The sequence below is a fragment of the Crocuta crocuta genome, unplaced genomic scaffold (assembly GCF_008692635.1).
Source record: "Crocuta crocuta isolate KB4526 unplaced genomic scaffold, BGI_CrCroc_1.0 scaffold60, whole genome shotgun sequence".
Lineage (NCBI taxonomy): Eukaryota > Metazoa > Chordata > Mammalia > Carnivora > Hyaenidae > Crocuta > Crocuta crocuta.
In genome coordinates this window covers 1,685,861-1,710,176 of record NW_027527145.1, presented here as the reverse complement: position 1 = coordinate 1,710,176, position 24,316 = coordinate 1,685,861, and the positions used below count along the sequence as shown (strand labels likewise).

The window sequence follows — 24,316 nt, the reverse complement described above, 5'->3', positions numbered from 1 at the left end:
ATTTGTTTTATAGTTTGAGAATGTGCTTCTACTTACACACTGAAAACTGATTTTTCTTTACCAAATCAACATTTGTATTGGTATGAAATGGACCATGGGTTTTTTCTATTGTCATAAAGTCTACTTTGTATAACATTAACATAGCAATACCAACTTTCTTTTGGTTAGTGTTCATAAGACATATATTTTTCATCATTTTATTTACAATTTTTCCTTATCTTTATATTTAAAGTATATATCAAATAAGCATTGTATATTTTGATTTTGTTATTTTATCCAGTCTAGTAATCTTTAGGTTTTTAGTTGTATGTTTAGTTTTCTATGATTAATATAATTACTAGATTTCAACACATGTATTTATTATTTGTTTTTCCTTTTTGACCCATATGTTTGTTCATTGCTTCTTTTTTATTATTTCTGATCTTTTATTATTTTTTCATTTCCTCCCACTGTATTGGCATGTTAGGTTACATTCATTTACTCTCCAATTAATTGTTACCTTAGAGACTGAAACTTGTATATTTTACTTATTCTGTGGATAATAAGTTAGTACTTTTATTCTTGACAATGGTTGTACTATTGTCATTTATTTTAACCTACGTAAATTTTTTAAACCCTGGAGGAAATTATTATTACTGTTTTAAACAGTCAACATTTATTAAAATTCACCAATATTTTAACATTTTCCAGACTTTTTATTGTTTTTATTACCATGTTTTTTAACTGCTATCATTTTCTTTTGCCTGAAGAACTTCCTTTCAGATTTATTTTAGGGTTTACCTGCTGATGATGTCTTTTCTCTGTTTTTGTCTAAAAAATAGCTCTACTAAGTCTTCATTATTTTCACTACAAATTTTAGATTTGTAGCAATTTTCTTTCAGCTCTTTAAATGTTTCTTTCCATTGTCTCCTGGCTTTTCTCATTTCTGTTGAAAAGTTAGCTTGTAGACTATATGGCTTATCTGTCTTTTTTCCAAGTCATTATCTCATTGAATACTTTTTTTTTTTCTAATACTTCTTGGTCACATTTTTTTCCCTCCTTCTTATCCCTATTAGATATTTTTCTTTTGTCTCATGTTTCTTACATATTTCTTTTTATTTTAAGATCTGAATGTGGTTTAGTTTGTATATTTTATACTAAACTTTCTTCTAGTTCACTAATACTTATGTTGCATCTAATTAGTTGTTAAACTCATCTCCTAATTTCTTAATTTCATTTCTAAATTATTAATTTTTATTTTTATAGATTCAGTTCTCTAAGAAGTTTTCTATATTTTAGTTTATGTTTTTATTTAAATTTTAGTTAATTAGCATATAGTATAATATTGGTTTCAGGAATAGAATTCAGTGATTCATCACTTACATACAACACCCAGTGCTCATCACAAGTGCCCTCCTTAGTAATCACCCAACTAGCCCATCTCTGACGCACCTTCCTCCATTAACCCACAGTTTGTTCTCTATCATTAAGAATCTTAATGATTAATGAATCTTATTGGCTTGTTCTCCTTTCTTTTTATCCTCCACCTCCCCACTTTCTATATGTTCATCTATTTTGTTTCTTAAATTCCATATATGAGTAAGCCATATGTATTTGTCTTTGACAAATTGACTTATTTCGGTTAGCAAAAGACATTCTAGCTCTATCCACATCATTGCAAATGGTGAGGTTTCATTCTTTTTCATGGCTGAGTAATATTCCATTGTATATATTTGCCACACCTTCTTTATCCATTCATCATTTGATGGGCATTTGGGCTCTTTTCATACTTTGGCTCTTACTAATATTTTTCTATATTTTTAACTATTTTCTTAAACATACATTTCAGTTATTCTAATATTCCTTTATGATCGTTCCAATACCTGCATTACCATAGGTTTGTTACTTTTTTGTCATTTGATACTACTTCTAGTTATTCTCAGAAATTTTGAATTTAAATATAAAACTTGAAAAAGATTTTAATAATATCATCTTACTTCTGAGAGAATTGATTTATTTTTTTCCAGAAGGCAGTTTGAGTAAAGGTTAATCATTTAGATCCAATCAATGATAAAGTGAACTAAGACTGATTTTCAGACAGGTCTCTTTCTGGTTTATTCTTATTACTGGTCTATTATCCTTTTGAAGTCTTATCTGAATGTCTGGAGACTTTACTGTAAATAACCACCAAGCTTTTGAAGGCTCTGAACTCGTATTTTAGCTTCCAAGCTTTGTCAAAGTGTGAAGTTCTTCTTAGTTTTTAAAGATTTAGCAGGTTCAAGGTGACATTTTTACCTCTTGCTCCATTTAGCCAATGTCTAAGAGGGAAAAAGCCAAGATGTACATTGGTTTACTTTTCTATGATTTTATTTTAACCTATATTTTGACTTCTCATATCCTAGTTGCCTTGATAATTCTGAATTCAAATTTTTATCTCCAAGCCTAGTGTTGCCACATGGCTGGGACTGTGGGCTTTTGTATGGTTTTTGTGAATCATGCTGGGAATTAGGAAATGATTGTAGAAAAAATGGTGGTGGATATTAGGTTTACCTCAATGCACTTCTCTTCTCTCCTGGAGATTAATTCCTCAAGTCCAGGCTTCCTTGGTTGTTCTTAGAAGCCTTTGAATAGTTATTTGGTTTCATTTGTTTGTTTGTTTTGCATTTTATTCGTCTTTTATGGTTGTCTAAGTCAGAAAATCTGGTTTCATACAAGCTACTCCATTGTTGATATGGGTGGAAGATCTCTATTGTTTCTAACAGATTAGAGGGCATGAGAATCATTTGAAGTGCTTGAAAAATGTCCTTCTGGGCCCCAATCTTAAGATTCTAAATTTACATCTGCATTTTTAACAAAGTCCAGATAATTTTGACTTAGTTGATCTTACAGTCAAACTTTACATCTTTTNCCTAAGCGAAAGTCGGAAGCTTAACCGACTAAGTCACCCAGGCGCCTCTTTATTTATTTATTTTTATTGACAGCAACATTACACAGTGAGAAGACAACTAGCATCATCACAAACTTTTGGATTCCTTTTTGAGGGGTAAAAGTGTATAAAAACCAAAGAATAGAAACTTAAGAAAGGAAAATTCTGTTTGCTGGGGTGCAAAAGTCCCTAGGTTGAAATTTAATGAATAACCTTTTAGTCATGAACTTTTCAATAGGATGCCTTGGTAGTTCCATAGAGGGCCCATATTCAGACTATTGGAATTCATTCTACATCAGTGTGTCTCAATGTAATTATCATTGAATTGATTCACGTTCTATCAAGGCACCTTCTCAGATGAATTCTTTTGATGTATAGATCTTGCAACTTCTTTCCTTATTATGATCTATAAGATGAGATTGTTCAAGGTTGGAATGATTCCCGTGTGTGTGTGTGTGTGTGTGTGTGTGTGTGCACGCGCATGTGCGTGTATGTGTGCATGTGTGTATGTTTTTGGTTTGATTTTGATTTAGAATTATTGCAGTTGTATCTCTGCTGGGCTATTTTTATCAATATGTAATCTCTGTAAACCTCTACTCTTCTGTTAAATGGAAAGAAAAATGCCTAGTTTACAACTCTACTTAATCCTTTGGGGATCAATTGAACTATTCTTATGAAATTGTTTTATAAATAATAAAGCGCTAAATTTTTTATTAGTTATTTAAAAAGACAGAGATACTGTGAACAACAACATAGAAGAATGAAAGTTCACGATTTACCAGAAGTCTGGTTGTTCAACATGCCTGTAGTGAGGTGAATATAAAAAAAAAAAAATGGTGAAACAGTGGGCAATGGTGTTAGGGCCAAATCATGAAGGTCTTGATTACCAGGCCAACTTTGGACTTTAGTCATTAAGCAATGCAAATAATTTCCTTGTGAATAGAGGGTTGAATGATATGAAAAACATTATATGACATTAAGGGGTAAGATAGCTTTGCATGGAGCAATGAGCAATTGAGTGGTTATTGAAACATTGTAGGTGAGAGGTAATGAGGCTCTGAAATGGAGAACTGGGAATGAAAATGAAGGAACATTTGAGAGAGAGGATTTAAGGACAGAATCAGTTCCTCCTAGATATGAAGAATAGATGAATAGGAAGAGTTGTATGATCTTTGCTTCTTTTAACTTTTGATAACTGAGATAATTAATAGAAGTAGGGAACATGGGTATGGCCTGAAATCTCAAGCTTACATCTGGTTGAATATTTTCCTTTTTTACTACTATATAGTTCCAAAAGAGATTTTTGTGTTCTAGGCAGTTCTTTTTCTCAAATACCCCTACATGTGTGCATTCATTGTTTAAAATTGTACCTATTAGATATTCAGTAGTATTCCATGTCTCATACGTATGAGCCAACATTCTAACTTCCATATGTTCATAAAACACAGTTACAGAATTTTTCTGACACTACATTATATTATGTGTGTAAAGGCTAAATCTGGAATAGTTTAGCAGATAAAAATCCATTCTTCCAGTTATGCACAAGGGATTAACACAGGCAACTCCCATTAATGTTAATCATCCAACTTCTTGGCCATGAAAGTTTCACCACATTCAGAGGAAGAGGTCACACATGAAGAGGAAAGAGAGACAAGTAAATCATTTCCATATAGTGTATTGTACAAGCCATTTAAAAATGTATAAGTTATTTGTAAAATGAAGGTTTTTTTTTTTTTTCCTAAAAATTAAAGAGCATTACTTCCTTCTTAAATCTTTCAGATTAGCTTTGGCTGAAATGACCTTCCATCTGTGTTCTCAGTTGACAGGACTTGTGCTATTGGTTATATCTTCTGTGGATGTTCAGTACCTTCTCTTTCATCTAGCATTTCATTAAACTGCTTTCTATGCTTCAGAAATAATAATATCTACTAATAACTGAATGTCTAATACATATTAGTTGCTTTATTTATTTAGTTTTTATTGAGCAAGCAAGCGAGTGAGAGAGACCAAGTGCAAGCAGTGGAGGAGGGCAGAGGGAGAGACAGAGAGAATTATCAGCAGACTCCATGTTCAATGTGGAGCCCAGTGTGGGGCTCAATCCCATGTCCCTGGAATCATGATCTGAGCCAAAATCAAGAGTTGGATGCTCATCCAACTGAGCCACCCAGCCACCCCTGTTAGTTGCTTTAGACCAGAGGTACTCAAAGAGTTGGCCCTATGTCCTCAGCATCGGTATCACTTGAGAACTTGTTAGAGATGCAAATTTTTGGCCTCTACTCCTGAACTACAAAATGAGAACGTCAAAAGATGGGCTTTCACCCCATCTAACAGGCTCTGCAGATGATTCTAATGGACTTTGACTTTTGGGAACCACTGTTTTAGATGTATCTCTAATCATAATATGCCTACCTACTAGTAATTGCCTATCTATTAGGAATTGCCAAAACTGTGTCATAGAAGGATAAAGTAACTTTCCCAAAGTCATATAGGTCTAGGATCTCAAAAGCGGGTCTGTAACATACTTCACACCTCCCACACTAACTGTGTAGTGTGTGCTGACTGAAGACTAAGTATCATGGCACAGAAGAACCAGGCTCAATTTGTGACTTCTTTTGTTATGAGGCCGTGGGCAAAATATTTGGACCTTTTGTGCCTGTTTGTTCATACATAAAGTAGGTTTGAGGACCATTTACAGCTCACTGAGAGTGTAATCAGCCAACCAAAATGCCAGCACGCATGGCTATGAGACAAGGAACTAAGCTGTGCTAGATGACTAGAAAGATAAACGACTAGAAAACACATTTCCAAAATATAATCATGTAAATAGTAAAAAAAAAAAAATGCTTTGATAAATTCATTTATCTTCTTTTTATAGTCTCTAACATGTAAATTCCTACTGAATAGTATTAATAGCTTTCCATGTTCTGAGGCTAAATTGGAACATTTGGAACTAGCAATGGATGCACTATGTACAGTATGAATTTTTAGCCCCTTATTCTCAGCTTGCTCCTCTTTCCCTTCAAGGAATTATATTTACCTCTCTTCATGTAAGATTAGAATAACATGGTTACTCTCTGATAAACCCTGGATTTGTCACTAATCCCACGCCTCCAAGGAAATTGGCTTTTCTCAGATTAGTCCTTACTCATTTCATTAATATTTATTGAAAAATCTGTTATGTTCCTAGTATTGTGCCCTAAGAATAACATAGGTGGTAGGTAACCAGAGATATTACACATTCTCTACTTTATGGCTTTTACCTGGTAGTAAGTATAAGTCATATATGTACCACAAATGGTTTAAAAAAGCAACACTATAAGAAATCTCAGGGAGGAGGGTCATACTCTTGGAGTTGCTATGCATTCAGGGACCAGAGTGAGATGTTTGGGTTAGAGTGATCTTGGAAAAATTCATACTGAAAGTTGAAAGCCTAGGGAATATCCAGAGAAAAAGAGAAGATAACAAAGGGGAATGTACATTATATGTGAGCAGTGCTCATTTCTTCCCACCCTCCTCCTCCCTCCCTGGGCCTTCTGTGCTCCTACACCCAGGGAAACACTGAACTGTCAGTGTACATTCTTGTGGCCCAGTAATTGAGAGCTAGTACCAACTTGCACAATGGTTACATTTTCTATTCTATTTTCAGTCTCCCAAGCTGGGATCTGTGTTCAGAGGTAAAGGAAAGAGTCACACATTTTTCTGAGAGCCCCGTTGACTTGTGTAAAATACTAATCTGACTTCACAGGAAAGGAATGAAGTGGGTGAGGGACATGCTCATTGGTGAGGAAGAGGTAGAGGCAGGATTCTAAGCTCCTGTGGATCTTCCAGCCTTGGGAAGGTCTGCGGCCGGGAGGCCCTCTGGGTGCCGCCCTCATCTGTATGCTGTGGCAGGCTGTGTCCCGACATGGGCTCACTGAAGAACATGCAGCTCGTGCCAAGAGCTCACCATATGATTTCAATTCTTTGTGGACTATAAAAGAGTCGCCTCACCATTTTTTGAAAAGGATATGAGCAGGAATGTTGGTAGCTTATGCATTATTTAGAGCCTGCCATCCTGCCTCCATCTCACAAAGGAAAATGACAGCATTGTCACAGTGGTTTCAATATATGTGATGGTGGAAATAGAGATGTTGGATTTTGTAGTTTCTCTGAATTCCCTGTACTCTGGTGACCTATAATTAGCTTGCTGAGGATATTGCGCCTTCGTTTTTTTTTCACCCATTACTGAATATAGGTGTATAGTATCTCATTATATTAAAAAAATCATATTACATATACATTTGAGAAATGCTGTATAATGATAAAGTTATTAAGTGTAGCTCATATTTCATCCAAATACATGCATATGAAAGAAGACAAGTATCACATGGACACAGCTGATAGGAGGATTTGACTCACTCTTACTTCCAATAATGCTGCATAGAAATATTTTACTTTTGAGACATTTTCAGTGAGATACTTGGAAATTTGTTTAATACGGTTCCATCAAGAAACATTGATAAAAAATGCTTGGCAGCAACACCATCTTTAGCTCCTTTGACTTGCTTTCCTTCGACCATTCATGGATCTCTTTTGATCTATTCATGAAAGGAAGGAAGCTTAGGTTTGAAACCTTGGAGTCAACTCTGCTCTTTCATGTTGAGCAATTGCTACCTTCTTTCACTTCCGTTTGTGCATGCTTCTGGAAACTTCTCCCACTACAATTTCCCCTTCCCACTCCTCTAAATCAGCACTTTTCTTACCTCAGTTCCTGTGGGCTTTCTCTTTTCTCCAACACAGTGCTTAGGCTTTTATTAATCAGAATTATATTATTTGAACACATCGTCGGTCATATTGCTGCCACTTCACAAATTTTCAGTGACATCTATTTGTTCCTCACATAAATTATGAACTCCTCAGTGTAATATTTTGAGTCATATTTGCAAAGAATATTGGTTACTTCTACCTGTTCTACACTCTAAGCAGCGTGGCCTAAAGGTGTTTCTTATTTATTAAGAGACATATTTGGAGCTGTTTTAGGTTTACAGTGCAATTGAGAGGAAGGTATAGAGATTTCACATATTCTCTGTAGTCACTGCCCCCCACACATATAGCCTCCCTCATTATCAACACCACTCATCAGAATGGTACATTTTTTTTTTTATTTTTTAATAGTTTATTGTCAAATTAGTTTCCACATAACACTCAGTGCTCATCCCCACAAGTGTCCTCCTCCATGCCCATCCCCCCCTCCCCCCACATCCATCAGTCCTCAGTTTTTGTCAGCATTCAAGAGTCTCTCATGGTTTGCTTCTCTCCCTTTCCCCCACCATTTCTGCCCTTCTTCTCCCCCTTGTTCCTCCGTCAAGTTCCTCCTAATCCTCCTATACGTGCAAACATATGATATTTGTCCTTCTCTGCCTGACTTATTTCGCTCAGCATAACACCCTCAAGGTCCATCCATGTTGCTACACATGGCCAGATTTCATTGTTTCTCATTGCCATGTAGTATTCCATGGTATAGATAAACCACATCTTCTTGATCCATTCATCTGTTGATGGACACTTAGGCTCTTTCCATGTTTTAGCTATTGTGGAGAGTGCTGCTATGAACATTGGGGTACATGTGCTCCTATGCATCAGCATTTCTGTATCCCTTGGGTAAATTCCTAGCAGTGCTATTGCTGGGTCATAGGGGAGTTCTATTGTTAGTTTAGAATGGTACATTTTTTACCAAGGTTGAATCTACATTGACATGTCAAAATCACTCTACATCCATAGTACCTTGGGTTTACTCTTGGTGTTGGATACTCTATGGTTTTGGACAAATGTATAATGACATATATCCATCATTATAGTATAATAAAGAGTATTTTTACTGGCCTAAAAATCGTCTATGCTCTGCATNTGCTCAACCCCTTTTTTTTTTTTTTTAATTATCTCCATAATTTTGTCTTTTTTGGAATGTTATGTAGTTGGAATCATACAGTATGGAGCCTTCTCATATTGGCTTCTTTAACTTAATGTGCATTTAAGTTTTCTTTGTGTCTTTTTATGGCTTGATCGGAGGTACCACACTGACTTGTTTATTGTAGTTTTATAGTAAGTCTCCAAGTTGTATAGAATCAATCCTCTCACTTTGTTCTCTTCTTTTAATATTTTATTGGCTATTTTGGGTCTTTTGCCTCTTTATATAAACATAAGACTCAGTTTGTTGACATCCATAAAATAACCTGTAAGAATTTTTATTTGGCATGCATTAAATCTGTAGATCAAGTTGGGAAGAACTGACTCCTTAAAAATAGCGACTCTTACTACCAAACACATGTGACACTTACCCATTTATTAAGTTCTTATTTTATTTCATTTTTTGAATTTTGTAGTTTTCCTCATATAGATCTTGTATATTTTTTGCTAGATTTATAACTAAGTATTTCATGTTTTAGGTGCTAATGTAAATAGTATTGTGTTTTTAATTTCAGATTCCACTTGTTCATTGTTAGTATATAGGAAAGCAAATGGCTTTTGTATATTAATCTTATACAATCTTACTATAATTGCTTATTATTTTCAGGAGTTTTTGTTGATTAGTTTGGATTTTCTACTTAGATGATCTAACCATCTGTGAACACGAGTTATGTCTTTCTTCTTTTTTTTTTAACGTTTATTTACTTTTGAGAGATAGAGCATGAGTGGGGGAGGGGCAGAAAGCTAGAGAAACACAGAATCTGAACCAGGTTCCAGGCTCCTAGCTGTCAGTTCAGGGCCAATGGGGAACTGGAACTCACTAATTGTGAGATTGGGACCTGAGCCGAAGTTGGAAGCCCAACTGACGGAGCCACCCAGGTGCCTCATGTTTTCCTTCTTAATCTGCACACCTTTTATTTCTTTTTCATCTTGTATTACATTAGCAGGTATTTGCAGTCCAGTGTTTTAAAGGAGTGGTGAGAGGGGACATCCTTACTTCGTATCTTATTTTAGTGTGAAAGCTTTATGTTTCCCACTATTGAATATGAGCTGTTCCTTATTGACATTTCATGCTTTTAATTAGTTTATTTTTTATGCTGTAGTTTTTAATTTTCAAATTAAACATAGTAGCTCTCTCAAATTAAGAGAGACATTTGTTGGGGTGCCTGGGTTGCTCTGTCAGTTAAGCATCCAACTTCAGCTCAGGTCATGATCTCATGGTTCATAGGTTCAAGCCCCGCATCGGGCTCTGTGCTCAGAGCCTGGAGTCTGCTTCAGATTCTGTATCTCCCTCTCTCTCTGCCCCTCCCCTGCTTGTGCTTTCTCTCTCTCAAAAATCAATAAAGAAACATTATAAAAAAGAGAGAAAGAGACATTTGTTGCCTTAATCTATAAGTGTTCAAATCATCACCATTTCTTAAAATCCATAACATCTATAACAGTGCTACTTCCTCAATGAAAATTTTCTGATTGCTTACAATCATATATTCCTTTATTTGAACCTCTGTGTATAGGTTTTCTTTTGCATAACAAAGTACCACAAACTTAGTGGCTTAAAACAACGTCAAATATTATCTTACAGTTTCCGTGGGGAAGGAGCTCTGGCACAGAGCTGGTCCTTTGCTTAGACTCTCATAAGGCTGTAATCAAGGTATAAGCCTGCCTGGATTGGATTCTCATCTAGAAGCTTAAGTGGGAGGGCATCTGTTTCTAAGCTCCCTCAGGTTGTTGGAAGAATTCATTTCTTTGCTACTGCAGGTTTTGTGACTTCTTTCAAACCAGCAATGGAGAGAGAGAGGGACTCCAGTAAGATGGACTGTATGCTCTTATGTAATCATGGACACTTAATTGTGCATATACATCACCTTTGCCACTTTCTACTTGTTGGAATCAAGTCACAGGTCTTGCCCACTCTCAAGGGGAAGGAATCACTGAAAGGCATGAAAACCATAAGAATTATGGACACCTCCTTATAATCTGTCTGCCATGGTCTGCATTATATTATGTTTCTCTTTTGATATATTTTATGCCTCTGCTATCTTTTAAGAACTAACTCTCTCTTTATTAGATTTTTAGCTCCATGGGTTCAATGATAGCCTATTTATGCTTTATTATGCTGAAATCTTTGGTGCAAAATATTTGTATGTAAAATCTTATGAATTCAGTTGATCAGTGGGTGCTTGCATTTTTCTGTAAAGTCTATGTTTTTCTCTGTCTCAGATTATAAGCTTTTAAAAGGCAAGAGCAATATTCATATCCTAGTTTGTATAGCACCTAATTAGGAACAGATCAGCAATTAACATTATACTCTTAACACTCATTGAATAAACATTGTAGAGTATGAAATAATAAGCACTTAAATTTGTAAGATGAGTATAATTTTTCCCTCAAGATGACAGAAGTATCATACCCATGAAATGTGTTACATGAAGAATGCCATGATGTCCTTGGTTCTCCCGGAATATCATGGCTCTGATATTAGGGGACTCTGTTTTTCTCCATTCTCTTTTCTTAGGTTTTTACACAACATTAGCTACTGTGGAGTGCTGCCAAACATCTTGAAATGGGGGAACTAGATAAGAGGTGCATTTCTGGGATGAGGGAGGGTGGTTTACCATGGTCAGAAGGCATTGGAGGAAAAGTTCTAGGAAGGAAGGATAAAAAAGTGAAACGATCCAGCCTTCAGTGAAAGGGTTTTTTATAGGACTGTTGTTCTTTGATATTTTAAAGATGCTATTTGAAAAAAAAATGAGTACTGTTGACCAACAACTTAGAATGATGTTAAACAGATTCAGAAGTACATTCTTCAGACTTCTTGAAATGTTAATAAACATCATATTCTTCCATAGTAAAATTTAACATTAAAGTTTTCGTAAATGTATTTTTTCGTGGAGGAGACCTGCTTTTGTATAAAACTTAGACCTTTCTTAGTTGGTTAAAAAAACACATTGAAAGAAAACAACAAAATGGCATCTTAAATCCCGCATTAACTTCAGGATAGGGGACAGAATATTGATCAGAGCTGTGTGGATATGAATGGATGGATGGATGTGTTAAAGGAATAAAGACATTTTTAAGCATCCATGTTTGCATCTTGAGTTTAAGTAGTGTGAACACAGCTTTTTTTTTTTTCATTAGTTAGCAGATCTATGAGGAAAAAAAGACCCATAATCAATATAGAAACTTGATCAAGTTCTACTTTTGAATAAGTATCAAAAAAATACATTTTTTGACAGAGACTGAGTAGGTAATAGCCATATGCACCCATATGGAATTAGAAGCTAAATATGTTATCCAAAAATTTAAGCTAAATATACTTCTGTCTCTTGCCATTCTATCATTGAAATTCTGTCAATCTGTTTACTGAAAAGAGCATAGGGTTTTTCCTGTAACAGTCAAAGGTTTGTTTTACCAGTTCTAAGACCTGATGTTTTATAAACTTCAGATTGATTGCTTACAAAAACCCAAACAACTACATTTGTTAGAATGTTTACTCTAGAGAATTGTGTTTGTTTTTTTAGAAGAGTAAGCTGTGATTGCCATAGGAGGCTGAATCTGTTCAACCACCTTTTGAAATTGACCTGATGAATATAGTTTTGATCCAGTTATAATTAGCACTGATAAATGAGATCTGAAAATTCTGGAATGTTATTTTAAAGCATTCGTCTAAGTCTATATAAGTAAATACTAAATGTTGTTTTTAATGGAACAACTTCAAAAACTAAACAAAATGATACAAAACTCCATTCTTTCTAAAAAAAAAAAACAATGGCACTGAGGTTCTAAGTCACAATGAGATGATTGTGATATTCTTAATAGAAAAGATGAAATAAAGCAGGAATATTTGGTTTGGAGGAAAGGTGGAGGAATAGGGTAATATATTTAGTTTTAGAAATATTGATTTTGAGGGTAAATTGAACTTGAACGAGATAACATTGTGATGTCACAGCTCCAGTAATCAAAGCTCTGCGAAAAAATCTGGGGGAAAGAACAAAACATATTTATTATAGTCAGTCCTGGAAATATATCAATAGGTATTGGGTAAAGGGGTCTGAGAGAATCTGTAGAAGTCTCATTAGAAGAAATTATCTATCGATCGATAGATCTATGCATTCAAGTTTTTATTTAAATTCTAGTTAGTTAACATACAGTGTAATACTCATTTCAGGTGTAGAATTTAGTGATCAACACTTACATACAACACCTGGTGCTCATCACAAGTGTCCTTACTCCCATCACCTATTTAATACATGCCCTCTCTCCCTCCACCAACCATCAGTCTGGTAACTCTACAATTAAGAGTCTGTTTCTTGGTTTTCCTCTCCCCTCCCACCCCATGTTGGTTTGTTTTGTTTCTTATATTCCACATATGAGTGAATTCATACGTTATTTGCCTTTCTCTGACTTTATTTTGCTTAGCACGATGCTCTCTAGCTCCATCCATGTCACTGCAAATGACAAGATTTCATTCCTTTTATGGATAATAATCCATTCTCTGTGTGTGTGTTTGTGTGTGTGTGTGTGTGTGTATCACATCTTCTTCATTCATTAGTTGATGGACATTTGGGCTCTTTCCATAATTTGGCTATTATTGATATTGCTGCTATAAATATCAGGGTGCATGTATCCCTTCAAATTAGTATTTTTGTATTTTTTGGGTAAATACCTAGTAGTGCAGTTGCTGTATCATAGGATATCTATTTTAAACTTCTTCTTCCTATTTTTAACTTTTTGTGGAACCTCCATACTGTTTTCCAGAGTGGCTGCACCAGTTTGTATTCCCAACAGTATGTGAGGGTTCCACTTTCTCTGCATCCTCACCAGCACCTGTTGTTTACTGTGTTGTTAATTTTAGTCCTTTTCACAGGTGTGAGATGGTATCTCCTTGTGGTTTTGATTTGTATTTCCTTGATCATGAATGACATTGAGTATCTTTTCATGTGTCTCTTGGCCATCTGGATGTCTTTGGAGAAATGTCAATTCATGTCTTCAGCCCATTTCTAAAATGGATTATTGGGTTTTTTGCATGTTGAATTTGATAAGTTCTTTATAAAGTTTGGATACTAACTTTTACCGGATATGCCATTTGCAAATATCTTCTTCTATTCTGTAGGCTGACTTTTAGTTTTGTTGATTGTTTCTTTCACTGTGCAAGAGCTTTTTATGTTGATGAAGTTCTTATAGTTCAGTTTTGCTTTTGTGTCCCTTGCCTTCTGAGACATGTCTAGTAAGAAGTTGCTTTGGCCCATGTCAAAGAGGTTACTGCCTGTATTCTCCTCTAGGATTTTGATTTTTTTTTTTGTCTCACATTTAAGATTTTCATCCTTTTTGAATTTATTTTTGTGTATGGTAAAGAATATTGTCCAGTTTCTTTTGCACGTTGCTGTCCAGTTTTCCTAACACTATTTGTTGAAGAGCCTGTCTTTTTTCCATTGGATATTCTTTCTTGCTTTGTCAAAGATTAGTTGACCATGCAGTTGTGGGTTCATTTCTGAGTTTTCTATTGTGTTCCATTGAAATATGTGTCTATTTTTGTGCCAGTACCATACTTTCTGGACTATTACAGCTTTGTAATATAACTTGAAATCTGGAATTAGAAGAAAAATCTAAATAAATGAAGCAAGGCTGGCAAACTTTATCGAATACAAATGGATTCTTAGAAAAATCTTCTAAGTAGACAATCTGGGAGGAGGACTTTTTTCCAACTAATGTGAAAAAAACTGATAAAAATTTAATGAAATTCCTAAATGTGTAATGTCAAAATTTTAAAAAATGTTATCTGATGTGATGACTTGCAAAAGATTGTTTACAGACCTGAGTGACTAGATCTCACAAAGTCTGTTTCTAACTCTTCATATAATTTCTCTCTTAAGTGGCTCATCTTCAGCAAGATCTCTGGCTACCTGCATTCAAATTAGCATCAGTTTGTCACTCTCTTTGCAACACTTATACCACTTATTTGAAATCAACCAAATTATTGTTGGCTGTTTATTAGTCTGTCACTTATTTGTCTGTCGCCCCACTTCTCCACATTAACATATAAACTCCTTGGGGTCACACCATAGCAGCTCAACAGATTCTGAATTAATCTATCATAATTTAGAAGGGTGAGTACATATATGTTACCACCACCACCCAGTTCTAGGGTATTTGAGAGACCTAAGAAGGTTATTGCATTAAGCCATAATTCTCCTATGCCTGGCCTGTCTTGGGAGGGAACATATATATGGTTCAATCTTATCAGGTCTTTTATTTCTCCTTAACATTCTTGTGAAGTGCTTGTTCAGTTAAGTTCTGAACACCTATTAAAAAATTCTTTGTCATATTATGAATCTAACTTTTTAGGGCAGGCTGAAAGTTAGTCCAGTATTTGGGATGGGAGTAGGGGATGCCACCCAACTTGAGTTGTTAATTCAGAGATCCTTCCTATATAGTTTTCAGACTGGAAACCAGATTGCCTTCTGAATGCCAGGACAGAATGCTGGCCCTCACCTTCTGGCCGTTACCCTGCTGGAGGACTTCTAATTGCAGATCTCTACTAATAGTTTAATAAAATATGCTGAGAGCATCTTTTCGTTTTTATCTTGTGCTCTTGCTATACTGACTGAGTTCAATAGTAGCTTCTGGAAAGCATTCTAATAATCTCCAAAGTGTTTGAGAAGCATTACTCACATTATCACAGAAACATGTCTTGCTCCAGAAACGTATTTACTGTTCTTTTTAGAAACACAGATGCAGTCTAGGTAAATAATACGAAACAGTTACTTTCTTGCCAAGGGAAAATGCTGTTTTTGTATTTATCTATTTAAAAAGCAAATGAAATCATTCATGCTGGAGGAAGATGCATGATAGATCAACATCTTAGACTTGCTCACTTCTTATTAACCTATATATTTATACATCACTATCTTTTCAAGTTTATCTCTATTTGGTTTAACTGTGGAAGGCCTATCTTCTTTTAAGTCAGCCTGGTTATAATAAAATACATTATTTTAACTTCTTCATGGCTAGGAGACATAGCTTCTGTTAATTTACCATCCTGCAGCACATTGTAAAAAAAAAAAAAAAAAGGTAAATCTTAGAGTGAGAAATTTAAAGTCGTAGCACTTAGAGATGATCAATTTCCTTATAAAGTTTTAAACATATTTAGAATGTCAAATTTAAACTTATTTAGAAAGTGGAATTGTAAGTTTTAAACTTATTTAACATGTCAAATAACTACATAACACTGGGGGAGAAAATACGACTGAATGAACAGTAGCAGCAAAGAGCAAGCCTCTTCTGGCTTTCTTCCTTCCAATACATGATGTAAGAGCTATACCATTTACCATTAGATGGCTATTTTCTGAATGGCAATATCTTTTAAGTGTGATGACTCTTTTTTATTGTACCTCAACTGCATGTGTACGATTTAACATATATTATGTGGTTGAAGGAATTCAAGTTATTGATGTAAATCTATAAAATACTTAATATGAGCAAAGTGCCTACCTCTTGGTATATACTCAGTAAATGAATATTGAATGAATATGTCCTTGCTACTTTAATTCCATTTCCAATATTTAAATTCCATGTAAATTCTGTAGAAACCCATTGATCATAAGATTGGAAGGGAAAAGCATTTTCAATCTGGAGCTCCATGGTACATTTATAAAAGAGCTTTAAGTGCAGCTGAAGCAGCTGGCTGAGGAAGAAACCCTAGATAATGTTCTTGGATTCATCTTAAATAGAAGAGGAGGGGAAAATTGTTTAATATGGAAGTTCTGCTGATGCTCCTCTGTGTGTAGATCGAATCTTTGGAGACCCAGTATATGAGCTGGTCTGAAATGAGTGTGCAGATTTCTGAGCTTTCCTTCAGGCATTCTTGTTCTGCTCTATTGTCTCATGGAGAAAATCTTAGAATGCATCAGTGGGAAGTGTTGAGGATGACATGAGCTCTGCTTTGAGCTCAGCTGCATCGGGGGTGGGGAACTGAAGGACTGCTGGCCCCCGATGTGGTGCAGGATCTGTGTGGCCTATGTTATCAGACATCACAGTCGAGCCACTGACTGCTTAAAAAATATCAGGTCTAATGGAAAAGTAGGGGTGCCTGGGCGGCTCTATCACTTGAGTGTCTGACTCTTGATTTTGACTCTGATGATGATCCCAGCATTGTAGTATCAAGCCCCATGTGGAGCTGTGCACTGAGCATGGAGCCTGCTTAAGATTTTTCCTCTCTCCTTCTGCTTCTCTCCCCTGCTCGTGCTCTCTCTCTCTCTAAAAAATAAAAAATTAAAAAGTCTAATGGAAAAGTAGTGCACAGAGCCAGAATGAATCAGCTGTTTATTCCTTCTGTATTAAAAATTATTTTTAAAAAGAAAATTAAGCCTTAATTTATAAAATTTAAAAACTCTAAGTCATGAAATGGGAAAACCCTCAAAGGATCATTAATTTGTTCCTGATGCATCAAGTCAGCTATATAGATTGTACAAAGAAATTTGAATTTAGATGAATCTGTAACTTACATTTTGTCTTTTTTGGGGAGGTTCAACTGTACTTATCTAGGTAGTTCAATGTTTTGTTGATACTCATTCCTATAACATTCCTGTGAATTAGGGAAGTGGAGAAATTTTTCTCCCATTTCTATAACACAGTGTCCTATGATGAACTCCTCTGTGAATTTCCACATCTGCCTTATATGCTTCCTCTGGGCATTAACTTCCTAAAAGTTTAAATATCAGTCAGCTGTGCACCCTGCCCGCCAACTGAATCATGGACAGATCACTTTTTATGAAACCTAGTTTTGGCAAGGGGTCATATTTCATTTATTTTCATGATTATTGCTGGCACACAACTTAGAATGCTGCACTTACCTCTTATGAAAGCTGGGATAATGTAAATGCCATACATTCATAAGACTGAAGGAAGGTTAAATGGGAATTATAGAAAACATCAAACTTCCTGGCATACAAACAAGTGTTTCCTATAAATGTTGACCCAAAATTCTGATACTAACTGCTCAGAGCTGTGATTTTAAATATGATAATTGGCCTTTAAAATTGCAAATGGTTTTTAAATTTTGTAAAGAAGAAAATTCTTCATGTAACACATAGGAAACACATCACAACAGAATATGAAGATTATCTTGATATTATAGTGTATAATTCATTCTCTTTCTCCACTTTACGTGATTGAGGATGTGCTTCTTTCCAAAATTCCAACTGAAATAAGTTATTAGTGGACTTTAAGAGTACAGGACAGTTAAATATGTAAATGCCCATGTTCCATTTCTTCTTTGGGAAGAATCTTCTGAAAGCGCTGTACGGTGATGGAGAGAGCACCATGCAGGAAGGCAGATGGTCTGGTCCTCATCCCAGCTCTGTTCTGATTCTCTGAGTCAGTCACTTACCAGACTGGAATCTCAAGTTCTTCATCTGTAAAGGGGAAGCAATAATACTTGCTGTATTAACCTCATAGGGGTGCTGTAATGTCCAATGAGATAATGTAAGTGAAAATGTTCTGTAAATTGGAACACATTACACAAGTATAAGGTATTAAACCTGCCAAGGGCCTGTTCAGACTTTCCTAACCATTTTAAAGCTAAAATATTCACTGTGAGTAGAGACCATATGTGGATTCTTCCAAAAAGAATAGTAGAAAGTAAGCAGTTGTTTTATGGAATTTTCTACATTTAATGACAAGAGTTTCTACTGTCATTTGAAATTCTAAGAACAGATATTTTGTTTCTTGATACATGCAGCAATTTTAATCTTTTCTATGTACAGGATCCCTTATTCACTGCCTTTTTTAAACGCAGAAACCTGCATCATATTACTCTGCGGGAAAGTAAGCTATCTATTGATGGACTAAAACTACGATGTAATCAGAACTAAATCCGGAACCCAAAGGTACATGACAGATTTCACTTTAAGCTGCCCAGTATCTAGCATTAGAAGGAAAATGTTCACTTGAAATTAAGATCCTTGACTGTATGTCAATAATAGCATAAAACTTGGTCTCTGACAAAAGAATGCATAAGGATATTAGATAACACAGATACAATGTTAGGATTAGTAAATGGCTTTGAATTTTCATACTTTAAAACAAATTGCTGTGGGTTTTGAGACAATAATGTCATTATTTTATACATGTTAAAAATAATGTGCATCTAAATTTCATGAGTTCATTCAGCAGACATTTTTCTGGTCATATGCTATCTATCAGGCACTGTGTAAGTCTTAGGATCCAGAGGTAAATATGTAGTACCTTTCCTCTGTATTGATGATTTTAACCAAGGTTAAATCTTGGAATATTTTTAAAAACCTGTAATCCACTCTGAAAGATTCAAGTTCAGAAGCCTTGCAGTGGCATCTGAACAAGTAGATTAAGAAACACCATCAATAACAAAAACAACTCCCCTGGGGTTTTGGTGTGTCACTCTTGTTAATAACCACCACTCAACATGCTAATAGATGGGGACAGACACAGCATGGCAAGAACAATTTCTGAGTTCTGAACGGGATATTATGGAATCCCAAAATAGGGACACTTAATCTGTCCTCAGATGGGGCTGGTTAGGGAAGGATTTCTGGAGAAGGTAATATATAATCTTTCCAAATAGTTTGCATTATTTTTCTAATCACAAAAATTAACTAGGAAACCAATGAAAAACACACATGCAAAAATTAAAAAAAAAATCCTTTCTTATCTATGATTTCAGTGTCCTAAATTTTGCTATAACAGGGTATGGAGTAGATTTTTCCTTAACTATTCAATTTTTCATTCTCTAGCTTTTTGGATTTAAGGTCTTTAATCAGTTCTGTAATTCAGGGANCATATTCTGGGATTTCTATTATCTATGTGTTGGTATCTTACTCTATTCCCCAGATCTCCTTATTTTCCTATCTTTATCCCTTCTTAGTCTTTATAGATTCTGTAATTTACTTCATCTATTATATTTTGTTTTTCAAGTATTATATTTTCAGTGTCCAATATTTCTATTTGATTATTCTTTTTGACTTCTGGTGCCTATTCCGTATAATCTATAGCCTGCCCTGTTTCTTTGCAAATTTTATTCTAGTTTTTTATCCTACTTTATGTGATAAAGCTTTTCTTTGTAACAAATATACTTTGTGTTAGTTATATATTGCTACACAACAAATTTATGACATTCTCTTAAAACTTGGTGACTTTAGAAAACAGTAATCATTTTTTGTCATTCTTGGTTTCTGTGGTTCCAAAATTCAGACAACATACAGCAGGGCTGGCTTGTTTCTGGTCCACGGTATCTGGGGCCTCAGCTGCAAAACTTGAAGGCTGGGGACTGTAGTGATAGGAGTTGCATTGTCTCACATTTCTGGTGGTGGTTGCAGGTGTTGGCTGGAGCTTGGCTGGGGCTGTCTACAGGAAAACCCACATGTGACTTCTCTGCTTGGCTCAAGTTTCCCCACAAAATGGTGGCTAAATTCCAAAAGAGGGAGAGGGAAGAAAAAAGAAGGGCAATCAGGCAGAATTATAATATATTTTTGGTCTAGCCTTGGAAGTCATATAGATCACGTTTCCCTATACCATTGTTTGAGGCAGGCATGAGTCTCTGTCCAAATTCAAGAGGAAAGAACATAGATCAAATTTTTGGTGAAGGGAGTGTCTGCTACATTGTAAGAAGGACATGTGGGAATGAATGAATATATAGGTGTGGGGGTCTTTATAAAATATAATTTCTCATATACTCCTTATTATCTAGCTGTTCTTGCCTGTGAGGTCAGTTTCACCTGAGGCTATAGTATAGTATAGTATAGTAACTATACTATCTGTAATATGCAAGGAGAGATGATGAACTAGATTATAGACGTTCTGGTGAGTTTAAGGAAAGAATCAGAGACAGACTCCTTGTGCTTGTCCAGATGGAAGATTCCAGAAGGTCCTTCTTTGTTTCTCTGCAAGAAGTTCTTGCAGATTAGTTCTTTGTATCTGAGCTCTCTTCTTTTATTCTTATTTATTTCCTAATTTTTTTTTTTTTAGAAGAATCCCGTAGCTCAAGCTAATTCATCATCTGTCAGGAGCTGGAAGTTCTTTAGTATCTTTCTTTTCTAAATAGTCTATAATTAGAGCTTTGATTTCTTCTTTGCCCTAGGAATTATTTTTAGAACAGTGAATTCCTAAACAAGAATTATTTAGAACAGTGTGGTTTTGTGTCCTTACATTTCTATTTGATTGTGTTTTTTAATGTATACTTTAAAAACTTTTTTCCACCTTTATTGCATCATGCTCAAAGTGGCCTATACTATTTCTACGTTTTGGAATTCAAAGTTAAATATACAGTCATTTTTTGTTACTGTTTAACGGAATCTTGAATAAAATGTATTCTTTTTTGGGGGGAAGACATTTTTTTCCCTGCTTGGATTACATTTAAAATTCTCTTCTTATCCTTGAAATTCAGAATATGTTAAAGCCATTTCCAGATGATGGCCTCTTTTCATTGCTATGCATGTTACAAAGCAAACCATTTTGATTTGCGAGTTCAGGTTTATGTTTACCTCGGGATTTTTTCTATATTGTATCTATAATTATTCCTGGTTTTCTATCTTCCTTAAAGAGCCTTTTCCATCTTTTTTTATGTCAAGATTGTTAGCTATTTTGAATGCAGTTAGATCTTTAATCTTATCTGGAGTAATTGTTTTTTATTGATGTAAAGTAAGTAACTAATAATTATTTTCTTTTCTTCTAAAATTTATATCTAGTTGTTTTAATACCAGTGATTTGAAGTGACATAGTTAAAAATTTTTAAATTCCCAGATATATTAGAAACATTTCCGTACTAGCAAATTGTGCATTGATATGTTTTTCTATTTCTTTTGATATCCCCAGTACTATTTTAATTATAGCAGGTTTGCATGTATTTTCATACTACTTCAGTGTGCATTCCCTGTTTTTTTTTTTTTTCCTTTTTGGTGTTTTTCTGATTCTCATGTATATTTTTTCCAAATGGACTTTTGAAATTCATCAAGTAAATTTGATGTCTATCACTTGTGTATTACTACCAATCAGTGCTCTAGGAAAGAAATGTTCTATATTGCATTGTCTAATATGATAGTCGCTAGCCACATGTGACAGTTGAGCACTTGAAATTTGGCTAGTGCAGCTCAAGAACTGAATTTTTTTTTCATCTATAGATAATTTTTATTAGAAAAGAAATTAACCATTCACACTAGAGACTGCAGAAAGAAATTAACTTAATATTGCAATTCTAGAACAAACTTCACAATAAGGGATTCTTAAGTTTTCACAGAGTGGAAGGAAAAAGGAGAGAGAGAAAATCATTTAGGATCATGTTTCTCAAATTTGGCCACTCTCACAGAGATAGTCTTAGGCAAAGAGGTTGCAAGTGTTCTGTGATAACACTTTAAATTTTATATTTTACTTCTGTTCATAATCTAAACAAGTTAATACAGTCTTACTCAGGATTACCTGGACGCCCATCTTGCATAACAGAGGTACCACAGCAGCTATCTGTATAACTCTGATCCCTGTGGCACCAAGTGAAGACCAAATGTGGTGTTTCTCAAATTGGGTCAAGTCCTTTCACAGAACTGTTGAACATTTCCTATGAGATCTGCCAGTTGTCAGGTTAAGAACACTGGTTCAGAGCAGAGATTCTCAAGATAGGATGAGGTGGGATGGGGATGATGACTGGGGAAACGCATGTAGCTTGAAAAAACACATTCAAAATACCTAGTGTTTTCATAATGCAAATTCTAAAAAGTCAAACTTAATAGAATAGCTTTCAAGCAAGCAGAAAGCCAATTTTAGATTCATCCTAGAGGGTCTGGGATAAACTTGGTTGAAAAAAGCTGGCTTGGAGCTACAAGACTCCTAGTATATAGAGAACAGTTAGTAAGAAGCACTAACTTCGTGTCAAAGAGAGACAACATCTTGAGCCACTGACTGAATCCTAAGCTATAACTTGTCATGGTCTTTTGGAACCCGAAGGGCCAATTGAAAAGAAGCTCAGAATGTCCATTAGTCTTCTCTGACCTGTGGTTTGGGGCAAGTTAGCTCAGTTATAATACTGAATCAAAAAAAGGAGAAAAAAAAACAAATCTTTTTTCCCCCCAAAATTATACCCGTCTCTTTTTTTGATTAATGTATTTCAGAATTTTAAGGAAATAATTGCTGAAACAGTTGCTATTAGCCCCAGATACATCCGCCAAGAAGTGTGGTCATCATCTGCAATGCCATCCAGCTTTCATGGGGGTATCAGCCTGGGGGCTGCTCTAGAGTTATTGTAGACATCTAATTTGCTCTAGCTGCTTCAACAGTTCCCACTGTGATGCATTTCTTTCTGATCAGTGCATCCACTTATACAGTCTTTACCAGTAAAGACCCAATATACTCCTAGTATATTGGCCCTTGTGAGCAATTGCAAAAATAGTTTGAATCTTGATTGTGTGGCTGTGATATCAACAAGTTCAGAAAACCCTTGTGTGAAGACAATTGACTGAGGGGCTCTTGGATCCTTCTGTGGTAGGAGCAGGTGGGCTTGATGAACACAACCACCTTCCCAGGTTAGATTTTGCTGTTCACAAATTCTTGAGCCCATGCTGAGAGGCAGCTGCCTCCTAGGGAGGAATCTTCAATTCTAGGCATTGCTCAGGATATAAATCCATGGATTTTTAATTTAGTCTAATTTAATTCCATTTAAATTTAAATAGCCACATATGGTAGTAGGTATTCTATTGGATAATGAAGTTCTAAAGCCAGAAATAGGTAGAGAGAAAAATAGATCATAGATATTCCCATCAAGGGAGCCTTTTATTTTCCCGTATTTTCTTTTCTAATGTGTGCTGATGTCAAAGTATACAGGTAAAGTTCTTTTTACAGCCTCTCTTCAACCTAGCTCCATGTCCAGGGACATGGTGTGACTGCAACCAGCTTTCTTTTTGGTGCTGCTAACACTGCATCAGGGAAGGGCCCCACCATTATCTAGTAAACCTGTATGTCTTGGATTACTCAGTGGCACAACAGGTCTTAAATTATCTAGAATAGCAGAAATAGTTTCCATCTTTTCCACTATCTGCTCTCATCCTCTCAAATTATGGAAACTTAATGAGGTTCTACCAGGAGCTCTTCTGTGACTTCCTGTGTCCATTCACTACTATCACAGTTTGGATGTGGAATGTTAGTTGTCGGTTTCTTTTTTTAATTTTTTTAATGTTTACTTATTTATTTTGGTGGAGGAGGGTCAGAGAGAGAGAAGGAGAGAGAGAATCCCAAACAGGCTCTGTGCTGTCTAAGCAGAGCCCAACAGGGGGGTTAATCTCACGAAGTGTGAGATCATGACCTCAGCTGAAATCAAGAGTCAGATGCTTAACCTACTGAGCCATACAGGTGATCCTAGTTGTTGGTTTCTTATTTCGATTTAGAATTTCTAGCATTCCAGTTCAGGAATCCATAGCTCCTGCTGTCTAAGTGACCGTGTTGTATTGG

General features: G+C 35.4%; 1 pseudogene; it reads right to left on the bottom strand.

Moving 5' to 3' along the window:
* Positions 1–23,109: 23,109 nt before the first annotated feature.
* LOC144229404 (glutaredoxin-1 pseudogene) lies at positions 23,110–23,476 on the bottom strand (annotated as a pseudogene).
* Between the last annotated feature and the right edge of the window lie 840 nt (positions 23,477–24,316).